Source organism: Balaenoptera acutorostrata, chromosome 7, assembly GCF_949987535.1.
Source record: "Balaenoptera acutorostrata chromosome 7, mBalAcu1.1, whole genome shotgun sequence".
Taxonomy (NCBI): domain Eukaryota; kingdom Metazoa; phylum Chordata; class Mammalia; order Artiodactyla; family Balaenopteridae; genus Balaenoptera; species Balaenoptera acutorostrata.
Window position 1 is genome coordinate 69,508,179 of NC_080070.1, and position 16,185 is coordinate 69,524,363.

The following is a 16,185-nucleotide window of genomic DNA, read 5'->3' on the forward strand; positions in this document are numbered from 1 at the left end:
ATGAAATTCTAAAATAAAAGTATTAACATGTCCTAAGTTAAACATTGTCATTATAAACTCTATATTCTATAATAAATATATTTTTTCTTTTATCAACTCTAAAGTTAAAAAAATAAAGTTAATAAATTATAATAATTTTCATTAAGATATACTCCCATATGCGCTATGCAGTTCACATAATGCAGAGTGACATATACAAAATTGTTTCATTTACTAATTTTTATTGATAAACAATTCTTTTGAATAATTACGTAAATGTGACCAATAGGTCAGTAAAGAGGTCTTTGAGAGTTTTCTGCCTTCTCCATTACTGGGAGAAATTGATCAGGCTGCATATGAGGTTTTAGCCAACTGTATTCAGTGTTTCCTTCTGACTGAATCTGCAACTAGAAGCCAGGCTTCCCCCTGTCTTTTGACCTGGTTGGCAGTGTTTGCCACCCAGGAATACTCAAGACTAATTGCGGGGTCAGCTGTGATAAATGTCCACTGCTTCTGCTGCTACTGCATGCAGTGTGCTTATTAATGCAACCTACCTTGGGGAAAATTACAAAGGCAGGTAATGCACCCAGTTATACAATCATACATGCCTATTTTCTTGCAAAAAAAAAAAAAAAAAAGAATTGAAATAGGACAGAATATTTAGAATGTGTCTCTTCACCTTTCTTGCCCCAATGGTAACAGTATAATACAGTTGGCCCTCCCTATCTACAAGTTCCACATCTGCAGATTCAAACAACCAGGGATCGAAAATCTTAAAAAAAAAATCCAGAAAGTTTCAAAAAGCAAAACTCGAATTTGGTGAGCCGCAACTATATATTTACAAAGCAATTTATATTGTATTTACACCTATTTACATAGTATTTACATTTTATTACGTACTGTAGTACCCTAAAGACGATTTAAAGTATGCGCAAACACTATGCCTTTTTATATAAGGGACTTAGATCATCTGTGGATTTTGGTATCTGGAGAGTCCTGGAACCCATCCCCTGTGAATACCACAAGAAAATTTTCTATAGGATTACATATATAAATGTACACATGTAAATTTTATCGCACACATATTTTTAACATAAATGGGATTATGCTATACATCCTTTTAATTTATCCGTGTGCATTTTTTGACTTAAAAATGTCAGAGATCTTTCTGTGTCAGTGTATATATAAAGATTTATTATAAGTGACTGTATTAAATAGGGTGTATATTCTATGATTAAATAAGTAATTTCATGTACTTTTAAACTCTTTAGTGTTTCACTATCACAAAAAAACAGGTATTGTAGTTAACATTATTTGAATACATTTATGTGAACAAGTGCATTAAGTTCTGAAAGCTAATCTTCTATAAGGGAAATATTCCACTACAACATTATGATACCCTCTGAATGGCGCCCACTGTAGAAAATGTAAGGGCCCACTTCCTTGAAACTCCAAAATACTACATATAAACAACTTTATGATGTTTCTTCAATAAGTGAAAAATACCATGGTGCTGTTATTGCATAATCACATGCCTGTTTACTAATGGGTTGAACATATTTTTGTAGGTTTACAGATGTGTGACCTCCTTTGTGAACTGCATCTTTAAAGCCTTGTCCTTCTTTTCCATAAGTTGTATTTTATTATCTTATAAACTCTAAGTATTATGAGTGATATTCTTAAATTAGCATCATTAGAAAACAACATTTGGTTAATGTAATACAAACAGTGTGCAAATATAATAGAAATGTAAACAAATCAACTAAAATCCCATCCCCTGATACTAAGAGCCACAAATATTTAGAACATGAAATTTTCCTGTATTTCCTCATGCATTGTATTGTGGGCATTTACCTTTCGTTAGACATGTTGAAATATTTTCTTCCAGACTATCACTGGTTAGTTTGCTGTTATATAAGCAATATAATAAACACCTATATACCAGTTGCCCAACCCAGAGAGTAGAATATTCCTAATAACTTACATATACCTGCGTTCTTTCCCTATAGCACCCCCTTCCTCGTTAACAAAGGTGACCACTATTCTGAATTTCAGGTTATCATGTGTATGCCATAAACAACACATTGTTTGTATGTTGCTTTTCATCTCAGCATTGTTACTAACATTCCTCCATGTAGTAGGTGAATTTCCATCCACGTGTAGTTGAAGAGTTATTTTATTTCTACTGCTGTGTTTAATACCATTTATGTGGATATGCTTTTTAAAATCCATACAATGGATATTTGGATTGATTACCTTTATGTTCTCATAAAAAAATGCATTACTGGACATATTTTCTAGTGCTCATGGACAGTGACCACTTTTGCAACTTTACAAGATCATGCCAAACTGTTTCCTATAGAAGTTGTACCAAAGTATGTATGCAAAACAAGGTGGAGGGCTTCCCTGGTGGCGCAGTGGTTAAGAATCCGCCTGTCAATGCAGGGGACACGGGTTCGAGCCCTGGTCTGGGAAGATCCCACATGCCGCGGAGCAACTAAGGCCGTGAGCCACAACTACTGAGCCTGCGCATCTGGAGCCTGTGCTCCGCAACAAGAGAGGCCGCGACAGTGAGAGGCCCGCGCGCCGTGATGAAGAGTGGCTCCCGCTTGCCGCAACTGCAGAAAGCCCTCGCGCAGAAACGAAGACCCAACACAGCCATAAATAAATTAAAAAAAAAAAAAAAAAAAACGGTGGAAAAAAACTGTGCTGAGCCCATCCTAACACTTGTAATGCCATACTTGTTAATTTTATGTGTTTCCTCGTTTGTGAAATGCCTTTTCATATCTTTTCTCTACTCCTTTTTTACTTGTTGATTTGTAAAAATTCTTTACTTCTTGATTTTAATCCTTTTGGGTTTTTTTTATTTCTTTTTTTTGGCAAATACTTCCTATAGGTTTAAAGTTTTTTTCTTTTACTTTCCTTAATGTATATTTTAACAAGTAACATTTTAGTTTTAATGTATTCAAGTTTATCAATCTTTTGATAAATGGCTAGCACTTTAGCCTGCTTTGTGTAAGAAACAATGTTTCCTCAGTGGACAGAAGAAAATTCACATTTACTCTCCTAAAATTTCAGTTTTAATTTAAAAAAAAAATTATTTATTTTATTTTTGGCTCCGATGGGTCTTCGTTGCTGCACGCGGGCTTCTCTAGTTGTGGCGAGCGGGGGCTACTCTTTGTTGCGGTGCGTGGGCTTCTCATTGCGGCGGCTTCTCTTGTTGCGGAGCATGGGCTCTAGGCATGCGGACTTCAGTAGTTGTGGCACATGGGCTCAGTAGTTGTGGCTCACAGGTTCTAGAGTGCAGGCTCAGTAGTTGTGGTGCACGGGCTTAGTTGCTCCGCGGCATGTGGGATCTTCCCAGGCCAGGGCTTGAACCCGTGTCCCCTGCGTTGGCAGGCGGATTCTTAACCACTGTGTCACCAGGGAAGCTCCTTAGTTTTAATTTTGACATAGAAATTTTATGTGGTGATGTAAGGTAGGATGGTGTGAGTTACTGGAATAGAATAGAATATATAATATATATAAAATATCCACAATATTCTAGAGTGGTTCTGTCTAGTAGTGATCCCTTTCTTCTTTTCCCTTCTTCACTGCCTTCTTTCATCCCTCTGCCCTCCCTTTCTCTTTCTCCATTGCTCCCTTTCTCGCCTCCTTTTGGGTGTTGTGCAACAATTTTTCTTTTCATTTTTAAATCCATCTTTTCATGTTTTGGATAATTCAGTTTTCTATCATGCAAATCCATTATAAATCAAATTTCCATATGTGGGTATTTTTCTTTTTAGATTCTGTTCTATTTTATTCATGAATTTGTCCATCTCTGAATCAGTACCACACTCTTACAACACTATAGCTTCATAGTTAATCTATGTCTCATTGAACATGAAATCTTAGCTATTATTTTTTTCTTTGCTTTACTGTATACATATTAAATTTAACTTGTCATATCCCATAAGGGTGAAAATAAAAACACACAAAAATAATAATAAATGTTTAAAAAAATTGCATTACATGAAGTCTATTGATCAATTTTAGGAGAAATAACATCTATATGGTGTTAATTCCTCATCCATGAATATAGGATTTTTCAATCAGCTTAGATATTCTTTAATATCCTTAAATAAATTACAACATTTTTTTGCTTGCAGGTCATTGTTAAATATATTCTTGGTTGTTTTAAAGTTTATGTTGGTATCTTAAATTTTTAAATTGTTTATTAAAATTAATGTTTTTGTTGCTGGTATATATAAATATATTTGACTTTTATATATTGATCTTACAAACAGCCACATTACTCCTCTTTTCTATTGCCTATATTATGTTTGTAGATTCATTTGGATTTCTATGTAAACAACTGTATCATATGCTAATAACAATGGTACTATTAGTGATCTTCAATCCTTATAATTGTTATTTCTCTCCCTGTCTTATTGTGCTGGCCAGAGCGTCAATACTTTATTGAATTAGAGTATTTATACAGAATATCCATATCTTGTCCCTGAATTTAAATGGAATACTTCCAGAATTTCCCAACTTAGGATGATGTTTGTTGTACGGATTTTCTTTTCTTTTTCTTTTATGAGTGACACCTTTCATACGGTTAATAAAGTTTTCTTCTATTTCTGTTATATAGAATTTTTATTATGAATCAATGTTAATATTCTCTGCACCTTGTGAGATATGGAGATGATTTCATTTCATTGGTAATGTGGGCATATACACTTACATATTTCTGCATTATTAAAACATTCTTATAATACTTTCATATACCCAAACTGGACACTGTTTATTAATATTTTTATAGAGAATTGGTTTTGCTTTGCTAACATTTTGTTTAGAAGTTTTTCATCTACATTCATGAACACAATAGACTTACTATTTTTCTTCTTCATACCACCTGTCTAACTTTTTATCAAAATTTTTCTGTCTCATAAAATGAATTGTAGAATACGCCCTTATTTTCCAGTTTTTGGAGGCATCTATATAATTTTGGAAGTTCCTTAAAACTGGTAGCACTTGCATATCAACTATCCAATTTCTAGTGAGTCTTTGATTTCTTTTTTTTTTTAAATTAAGAGGTATTAAATAATTGTTTCAATTCCTTTAGTTATTACTGAAAAAGATCTTATTTTCTAATTCTTTCTAAATCAGTTTTTACCAATTACATTTCTGCTTTAATTTGTCTATCTCCTAAGTTTTCAAAGACCTTGTCACTGAAACCTACAAAAGCTTTTCAAATTATGCCAGTAGCTGAAAAGTTTATCATAGAGCTGAAAAGTTTACCATAGTTGTTTCTGGTGAAAGCCTAACCATCCACATGACTCACCATTGCTCTTCCATCCATGATGATGTTTCATCTGTTTTCTTTTAAAATTGTCATCTTTGGTTCTTCAGCAGCATCCTAACCCCAAACATAAACCCCATGTGACTGTCAGATCAGCTTACTCTCTGTAGGTTGATTGCTAAATGGATTGAAAAATGGACTTCTCTATCTTAACTTCTTAATCCACTGCATCCATGCAGTTTTCCCTGGAGAGTCATTCATTCCTTATTTCATTCATTCCTTGAACAGTAGCCTTGGATAATTATTTAATCATTATGAGGGTCAGTTTTCTTATCTTTAAAATTAAATTAATACCACCTACTTTGTTGGGCTGTTTTAAGGAATAAACAAAGGGCGTACGTAAATTGCATTGTACTATCCAGAGGTTATTATTAATTTAATTATTTTATCTTTATTAAAAGTAGTAAACATATTTCATAGGTCAGATTGCTACTCCTCTATTTTACCACCTCTCCCACCCACAGCATTCTGGCAAAATAGTCAGCAAGAGAATTTTCTAGCAAGCAAAGCTGGATGGGCAGTGATGAGAGTTCTACCTCCAAGCTGATACTATTAGGAGACCTATTTATGGCACTGAGGACAGTAAGTTCAGAGGAAAACAGCTCTGATTGAGAACAAACAAACGCAAGAGACGTGGAAAGAGTCAAAATGCAGGGCTTTATGTGACCGTTGACTTTTCATTCATTAAGCTGCAAAGACCAGCAGATGTGAGGCTCCCACTTCATAAGTCATCCTAACGATGGGGAAGATGAAGGCATGTGGAGTGTCTGAAAAGACTCCCCTTTGCGGAAACTTTAGTACTGTATACTATACGTTTCACCTAACAATTTCAACATTTCACTTGAAGAACTAGTAGGTATGAACATTTTGTAATGAAATAATCATTCATGGCTCCTGAATTTATTTTTGCCATTTTATGGAAATTTTAAAAAATTAAAACGATTTTTAAAGCAGATAATGATTCTTGAGTCTTCAGTGTTCGTAATTATAGCACTGGTTCTCCTAGAGAGTTTTTTAATTTATCCATGATAGCTAAATTTGAAAAAAGAACCTATGTTAATGTGTGTTTAGTAGCTCTGTGTCCAATGCCTTCTTATCACATATGTTCAACAGCCACCACTATAGCACACACTAAAAAAGAGTGGGTGGTAAGATTATAATGCTTAATACCACTAAAAGCAAATCAAAATATTTCATCTAAGATTCAGAAGTCTACTTTCCATTTTAAATAAGTTTTAGGATAAAACTGATACAGAAAAATTAGTGCCTGACAATAGTATCTAACAAGCACACTAGAGCAACTTGTTAAGACAGAAGAAAAACTGCAGTACTGATTCCATTATCTTGGAAAGTGTCTTATAATGAGATTTCTTAAATGACAATGTGTAGGAATTTTTTGTATTCCAATAGCACATTTTATTATTCAAGGAAAATAAGTGATACCTGCCATTTATATCTAATTTTGATGTATCAGATTGAGCATATAAATATAATAAATGTATGGCTACTAAAGAGTGTACATATTGTACATTATGTTATAAAGTTATATTCTTTGATACTTAAAGGAAACCAATGTGCAATTGATAAACACTGTTAGCATAATACTCCAGAGTGAATGCTCATTTAATTGCACATATTCATTCCTTTGTATTAAAGAAACACAAGCCTAAAGGATCAAAAATGATTTTATCATGTCATCAACTCTCTTCCTCTTCTTCTTCCTCCTCTTTGTTTAGAAAAAATACTTTACTTAAAGAGCTTGCCTTAAGAAAGGTCTGCATTTTGATTTAAACATTTTGAGCCAGATACAGCATACTTATCTCTTATTATTCAGCTCAATTCATATTCATACCTGTATGTACACAGTTATATATTATTCTTACAGTTATAGGATTAGATGGCTTCACAACTGTCTCACTAAAATCAGGCAGAATTTTCTGGTCTGTGATGTTGCTATTGTTTTTTAAACTTTTTTTTTTTTGGTCTAGAAAACCAATTCTTAATACCTTCCAACTCGTTTTCTAATACCCCAACTGTATCTATACATACTTTGATGTCACTGATATTATTACTGCTGCTGCAGCCAATCTGACAAAATCTATGCATGAAGCAATTATGTCCCTCAAAGTTTCTCTATGCTATATATTTAAAAGGGGGGGGGGGTAATATGCCATTTTTTTCTGTGGATTTTGATAATGTCAGCTTCAAAGTGATGACTCATCAACTGTAATGTACCGTCCCCATCATTTCAGCTTAAAGTAAAACTGACTGTAACTATGTCCTCCCATCTTGTATCTATTTTACCAATAAATTACAAAGTTTAGGTAAATAAGGAAGTTCACCTGTTTCAACAAATTTGGCTAGTCTTTTGAGGATATTGTATGAAAGATGAATTTATACTGTTTTGGGGAGGCATTTAATGTAAACAAGTGGAATGGTTATAAACAAAATGTTATTTGGACTCATCATTATGAACCCAATAAAATTTAATGCTGTTCTCATCATATTCAGAAAAACTTCCAGAGTATTTGAGAAAATATATACCCCAATGAGCCATTAATAATTGAATCATTAATTTCATTATCTCTGGAAATCTCAAAAACACCTCGTACGCGTATGTGTATTTTAGAAGAAAAAGGGAGAGAGGCAGAGAAAAATGACAAAAAGAGATGAGAGACAGAAAATGAGTGAATATTTACTCTTGGGAAACCTATGATGTTATGTCATTAAATAAGTTCAATATTCTCCCTAGTGTAATACAAAATAGAAAGAAGTCAGTAAATAAGCTCTGTAAAGTAATCAAAATATTTGTTCCTTTTTTGACTGGTGCACATAATTTTTGGAAAATTAATGTGTTAAAATGAATATCAAATGCTTTCAAGTCATTTTTGAGTGAATAAAAACAAAGGAATACTTAGTGAGTTTTATTTTATATGCATCAGATCATTCCACCAAGTTAACTTTAGAATGTGAGGTAAGAAGTTATTTTGAATTAGGAAATACATCTAGACATCTATTTAAAAAAATTACTTCGACTAGAATCAAATACAAAAGAATAGCTATGCCTAAGAAAGAGAGATACATTTCATGGAAAATCCATATACCTAGAAAAGTAATTTTATGAATGATATAGCACCTGCATCAATTCGCTTATTTAATATGCATTTATTAACTACAACTGTGTATCAGGAACTGCGTTAGAGTCCAGAGACTCAAAAGCAAGATAAGAGTCCTTGCCATCAAGTATCTTAATTGAGAAGGCAGACAAGAAAATATCTGATTCACATTGCTATAGGATGTTTTGAAAACAGTTAATGCAGTTAATGCAGAATAACTAGAGGAGAATAAATGCATTGTCAGAGGGGATGGGAAAGTGAATGGTCTTTCCATTCATCAAGTTAGTGAATAAAGCTAGTGAACAGGTTTAGAAAAGGGTGAGAAAATGAGTTTAGTATTAGAATGTGAAATTTGAGATACCTATGGGACATTAACATGGAAATGTAGACTAAGTAGTCAAATAAACCTACATTGACAGAGAAATCTGAGATGGAAGAAGATAGTCGTAAGCAATCCGTGTACACTTGATGATCATGAAATCATGAAAAGAGAATAAGAAGAAGGAACATAGAGTTGTGTTGCACCAAAGGAAACCATAAGGTTCCTTAAACAACTAAAAATAGGGCTACTGTATGATCCAGCAATCCCATTCCTGGGCATATATCCAGAGAAAACCATAATTTGGAAAGATACCTGCACCCCAATGTTCACTGCAGCACTATTTACAATAGCCAAGACATGAAAGCAACCTAAATGTCCATTGACAGAGGAATAGATAAAGAAGATATGGTACGTATATACAATAGAATATTACTCAGTCATAAAAAAGAATGAAATAATGACATTTGCCGCAACATGGATGGACCGAGAGATTATCATACTAAGTGAAGTAAGTCAGACAGAGAAAGACAAATATCATATGGTATTACTTATATGAGGAATCTAAAATAAATGATATGAATAAACTTATTTACAAAACAGAAACAGACTCACAGACTTAGAAAACAAACTTATGGTTACCAAAGGGGAAAGGTGTGGGGGGATGGATAAATTAGGAGGTTGAGATTAATATATACACACTACTATATATAAAATAGATAATCAACAAGGACCTACTGTATAGCACAGGGAACTCTACTCAATACTCTGTAATAACCTATATGGGAAAAGAATCTGAAAAAGAATAGATATATGTATATGTATAACTGAAGCACTTTGTTGTACATTTGAAACTAACACAACATTGTAAAAAAACTACACTCCAATATAAAAAAAAAAATGCTGGGGAGAGAGTGGAGAAAAGGGAACCCTCCTATACTGTTGGTGGGAATGTAAAGTGGTACAGCCACTGTGGAAAACAGTATGCAAGTACCTCAAAAAACTAAAAATAGAATTGCCATATAGATTGCCATAGCAATCCCACTCCTGGGCATATATCTGGGCAAAACTATAATTTGAAAAGATACATGCACCTCTATGTTTATAGCAGCACTATTTACAACAGCCAAGACATGGAAACAACCTAAAGGTGCATTGACGGAGGAATGGATAAAGATGTGGTACATATATACAATGGAATACTACTCCACCAGAAAAAAGAATGAGATAATGCCATTTGCAGCAACATGGATGCACCTACAGATTCTCATACTAAATGAGGTAAGTCAGAAAGAGAAAGACGAATACCATATGTTATCACTTATACGTGGAATCTAAATTATAACACAAATGAACTTACCTATGAAACAGAAACAGACTCAAAGACATAGAGAACAGACTTGTGGTTGCCAAGGGGGAGGGAGAAGGATTGATTGGAAGTTTGGGATTAGCAAATGCAAACTATATATATATATATATATAACTGAATCACTTTGCTGTACACCAGAAACTAACACAACATTGTAAATCAACTATTCTTCAATAACTTAAATTAAAAAAAAAAATGATCATGTTGCAGTACAACAGACATGGATTTGCTCTTTTATGAGACTAAAACCTTGAGCAAATAAATCTTAAGCTCCCTGATCATGAGTTTCCTAATCGGCAAATGGAGAAAATGCTTAACTCATAAAGTGATAGTATTTTGCATATTCCCTAGCATACAACCAACAAATCACTATTATTATTATAAAATTAAGAAAGCATATATACGTGAAATGAACGAAGTTCTGAGTGTGAAATACTAAGAAAAAATGATATTAAAAGAAGTGACTAAGGAGAATGTATCCAGATATATAATAAGCAGCACCTTAGAGATAGGAGACATTGATTTTCTAATATCCAAGGGAGATGAGACTTTTAAGATAGGTGAAAACAGCTAAAACTACGTGATTAACACTTAGCAATTTATCAGTGACAATAGCAATGTCAGTGGAGAGTAAAGTCAAAACCCCAACTGCACTGAAGAGGAGATGGAAAAGTGAAAGAATATCCCATTTTATTAAGAATGTAGTTGTGAAGAGACAAAAGAGTTGAGAAGGTAAGTAGCTATACATTTCCATGGAGATTTTTCAAATTAAAAATGAGAGTATCCTCAATTTCACATGTTGCTCATGTTTTTCCAACTCCACAATGACCTAGGAATAGTTTTTCTGTTTTCCTTTTGGTCTTGAACCTCTATCCTTTATCCATTCCTGTTGTAATTTGTGATTATTATAACACTTTCATCATCGTACATGTTTTCATAAACTAATCCAAGTCATTTTAATACAGAGTAGTCATATGTTAAAAAGGGATTACATACTTGAGCTAAAAAGCCAGTAGAATAGGAACAGCTCAAGATGTAATAATAAGAGGGTGGGAATAATAAATTAAGTATCAAAGAACCAAGAGGAACAGGGACCCAGAACAGGAGTTGAATACACCTTATTTAGGAGGAGAGACGCCTCATCCAGTGAGAGGGAAGGAAGTCAGGATGGGTATGAATATCAATGTGTTCATAAGGGTAGGAGTAAGGAAAATAAGTTAAGATAATTTACTTGCCATGGCCTCTGACTGATAAATTAGGTTCAGGGATGAATATTGATTTTGTGGAATGTGATGTTTAGAAAAATCTGAAACCTTCTTTAGGAAAAAATATGCAAAAAATGTATATAAATTTAGGTTTAGATAAATTATATATAAATATATAAATGTAATATATGAATATATACATAAATAGCTATTTAAAATAAGAAATCACAACAAACTGAAAATGTAAGATAGCTCACAGATACGACATCATATGATCTAGAATAAAAACATAATAATTAATTAGCTTGATATACTTAAAAATTTTCCATTTATTGGCTTTTCATATGAACAATTTTGAATAACATATTTATGAAGAGATAAAAAGATGAGATCAAATTGTAGATTTCTGTAAACTGATTGCCTCTATATCAAATTGCCTTAAACTTTCATGCTTCTTGAGTTTTAGAGTTTTAAATGGAAGAGCAGGGCATAATTTGAAAAAGTCTAGCTGGTATAGTATTATCCATAGAAATGTTAAAGACTTCATTACTTCAGTGACCTAAGACTTGAGTCTTACTTTTTTTTCCCCAAAAGGTCCCTTAGCACCTGTAGGATCAATAAGAGAATGACTGAATAATTTGTGAATGTGTGTGTGTGCATGTGCACATGCATACAACTTGACAATTAAGGCCTTCATTGTAATTCATAGACTATTAAAGTGTCTTTGAAAGCAATTATGATTTATGTGCATACTAAAACCAATGCAAAGCATGTATTTTTATCTGTATGTTTCTTACTTTAGTAAAACACATATTTTAGTCATGATGATGTGCTCCACCAAACTCTGTATTCCAATTATCACCATAGGAACAAATAATTGAATCTTAAGCACTGAACTTTTTAACTGAGTCTGTAATAACATGATCAATAATGTCCAATGCTTTACCATCATCCAAGTGAACTTCCAAAAACTTGACTGGGGGACCACAAGTTGCATGCACTCAAATCATTATTGCAATAAATGAATTTTCTATGTAAAACATTCTGATCACTCTAATGTAAAAATGGCATTACTTGATCTTTTTAAAGTTCTTCTTTTGCTAGTGGACCAAAATCTTAACAGCTATTACTTCACTTACAACACACATAAGAAAACTTGAAATTGAAAATGTACATTAGTTTAAAAGTCACATTTGATCTAAATGAAAAATCATGCTTAAAAGAGTGTTATACGAAGGGATTTTCTGCAGTTTAAATGACTGCCTTCAAGCAGAGAATTCACTATTAATTTGAGGCAGATACTGATGCTTCTTTAGCATTTTTGTGTTTCTGGTTTCCACATGGTCAGTGATATCACTAGAGTTCTCATCGCTGATGGTAAAGATTGATAAATATTTCATAGAAGTTATGTATTCATCATCAACACTTTTTAAAACAAAAATTCATAGAAATTCGGAACTTAATTTTTCGTTTAATAGGCATCTTCATTTTTGAGATATATTTGCTGAAAAGTTTTATTGCAAAATAAAAATGCATAATATAACACAATATTTATAAACTACATGTTTAATTTGTAAGACACCAAGGAAGAGTATTCAAACTTCATTAAACGTTCTTGGCAGGACTGCTCATCTTCTCTTCCTCACATATATTTCATGTACATCTAACCCGTGATTTCCCACTTCTCCACTGACAATGCTGATTGCTGTATTTGTTCCCATTTGCATCTCACAAGGAGAGGAGAGGCACAGGCCACAGCATAATGGACTGGCATAACAAGTATACCAGTTGGCCAACAAGGTCTTTCAGTGAACATTTATTTTTGTCTTTGAATTCTCTGTATACTGTATTTCAGAAGAAGTTGTTGCTTGTATGTGGGAAGGATTGGGAAGAGAAAGTTGTTTTGCTTTTTTAGATGAAATGATTATAGGTTAAAGTGAGAACTGTGCTCACTGGACATGTGTGTGTCTTACACCTGACTAGAGGATAACAGCAGAAGCGGGAGGTGCAAATTAGCTCTCAAACCCCTCAAGTTTATTATAATGTACCCATTAATAATAATAGTTAAACTAAAAATACAAAATTCTTATGCTAATACTAAATTGAGTTGGATGCTGGGACACCAGGAATAAACCAGAAGAGTCCTGGGTAAACTTAATTATTATGGTCACAGTAGTTGTAAGACGCTATGTGATTTGGCCCACCAGTACTATTCTAATACGCTATCTCTATCCACTCTGCTCCAGCCACGCTGGCCTTCTTGCTAATGCTCCCCAATTGTGTCAAATATTCTCCCATCATGATGCTTTTAGTCTTGTTCCTCCCTCTGCTTTAAATGTTATTCTATGTGATGACCAAATGGCCTGCTTACTTCCTCATTTCCTTCATGTCTATACTCAGTGAGTCTTTCCCTGCTCAACCTATTTAAAATAACCATCACAGAACACTCACTACCAATGTACACTCTGTTTACCTTCCCTGCTGACATGTGTATATTTTATTAGTTTAATGTGTGCCTTCCTCCACTAAGACCATGAGAGCAGAAAGTGATGTTTCTTTTGTTCACAGTGGATTGGCAGTGCTAAGACTTTTTCCTGGCACCTGGTAGCCACTGAATTAATATATGCTGAATCAATTTATATTACTAATACTATTATATATATTTACTGCTGTTGTTATTGTTAAACTACCATTTCACTTTTTACTTAGTTGTTGAATCATTATTCTGTTTGAGTGTGGACTACATTCAATAGTCCACTGTTATTATTTCTAATTAAATTATAGGAGTAGGTTACTACATTATCATTAATAAAGGATTCTGAGATAATCATCTGCTATGAGTTTTCTTATTTTCACTCATTAGTAAGATGCTGTTAGTTGACTCCCTGGAGGTGATGGTAAAGTTGTGCCAGGGAGCTTGCTGGACAGGCTTAGATAATAATAGCAAACTGAGGATAACCAAATAAAATAGTTTATGATACTTATTAGAAACTTGACTTTTGTAGAATAAAATAAGAAACAGGTAGAAGGATATACACAAATGCGTTGGTTATTTCCAATAGCCAACTTAGGAGAAAATGTTATTTTTCTAGAGTGTTCAAGGAATTTGGATAAACAATCACCTCTAAACAATAACACATGGATCTATAGTCTGTTATTGAGCTGTTCTTTTCTCTGTGAAATGAGTAACAGAAGTTCAGATTTTTCAACATCTTTAAAGTAATAATCGATTTGTTGATGTTTGTGGAAAGTGACTATAGACTTGTAATGCCCAAAATTCTTTCGCGAGGCTAGAAGTTATAGGACTATTAACTGTAGGAGCATGTTACATTTTGTTACTTGTATTTAACACGTTGATCTTTAATACAGACGCATATATCGTTTCTCAAACTCAGTCACTCCATTGATCAAGGCAGAGACAAAATTATGCTCACACATTTAATTGCGGGGGGATTGCAAAATCATCTGCATCATATTTATGATTAATCATTAGGATTGAAAGGGTCAATTGAGTGCTTTGGTTTTACATTAGCAAAGCAACGATTTTTTTTTCCTGGAAATTTGCAGTAGAGCTGGATTGAATTTTGATGAACATTTTCTTAGCATTTTGAGGATTTTGTTCAGCTCTCTGACAAAACAAGATTTCATAACAAGAGACATATGTAATATGTCATAGCTCTGATTCAAGAGGGTTCTTATTTAAGTAAAATATGGTAGAAACTTTGTTATATAAAATGATATTTTAAATTAAGAAAGTAATGAAATCTGTGGAATGTGTTATGTGTTTTCTAAATTACAAATTTATTTTAACAGGAGAATGTATTCCAAGGCTTTACTATGGAAATATGTGTGATACTTGGAATATGTGAATCTGTATGTTGACTGTTAAATTTTATTTTTTAAATTATATATGTTTTACATTTAGTTCAGGTAGATGAAACCAAAGATTTTTTTAAAGCACCTATTTCACAAACAATTCATTGTTGTGATTGTTCACTATGCTGAACAATCTGGAAAATAATTTAAAAGTATTTATCTTATATATTTTTTCAATTCAATAAATAGTTGTTATTTTTTACTTAAATATTTTAGGGATGATATGAGAAAAAGCCATCTGTACTTTCATGAAGCTGATAGTCAGAAGGGAACAACCAACATCACGAGTATACAAAAAACTTGATATTAACTTTTCATAAGTCACATTAGCATATGCAGTTGGTATAACAGCTAGAGATGTGCATATTTATTTTAATGTTGTGAAGGAAAAAATATCTCATTCTGTGAAGACCAGTGAGCGATATATGTTTTATATTTCATTTTTGCCACTAATTTATACCTCAAAACCATTCATTCAATTGTATCATAATATGCTTCATCAGGAAGAAACAACTTACATGATACAGACTCTAGTTTCAGATATCTTTAAATAGTCATTATCAGAGTGAGAGAATTTATGTAAAGAGATACAATAAAGACAAACAAATAAACATCTATTTCTATCTTGAAAACAAAGATAAAAAGGGAAGTGACCGGAGAGTTTTGGTATTTACTAGATAATTTACACTAGGGATTAGCAGAGTTTCGATACATCAACAAAAGTCTCTAAACAAAATGTTAGAAAAGAAGAAATAAATAAAGATAGGACGAGAGAAGAGAGGCATACGAAAAGATCTAAAAATTTGGTATGGGAAAGAGGAACAATGGGGAAAAAAAGGAAATTAAAAGAATGAATAACTGCAGGCTCAGGGTGGCAGATAAAATAGTTATTTTTTAAAAAGTGTATCTATAGTAGCATTGGAAAAGTAATAAACCAGGAATAGAAATGAAATTAAATCACAAATTAGAGTAGTAAA

At 32.9% G+C, this 16,185-nt stretch overlaps 1 protein-coding gene across 1 annotated transcript in view; it reads right to left on the minus strand.

Annotated features, from left to right (window-relative positions):
• Positions 1-16,185, minus strand: part of DGKB (diacylglycerol kinase beta) — a 708,671-nt gene that overhangs the window by 403,929 nt on the left and 288,557 nt on the right. The gene's annotated exons all lie outside the window — the stretch shown is intronic.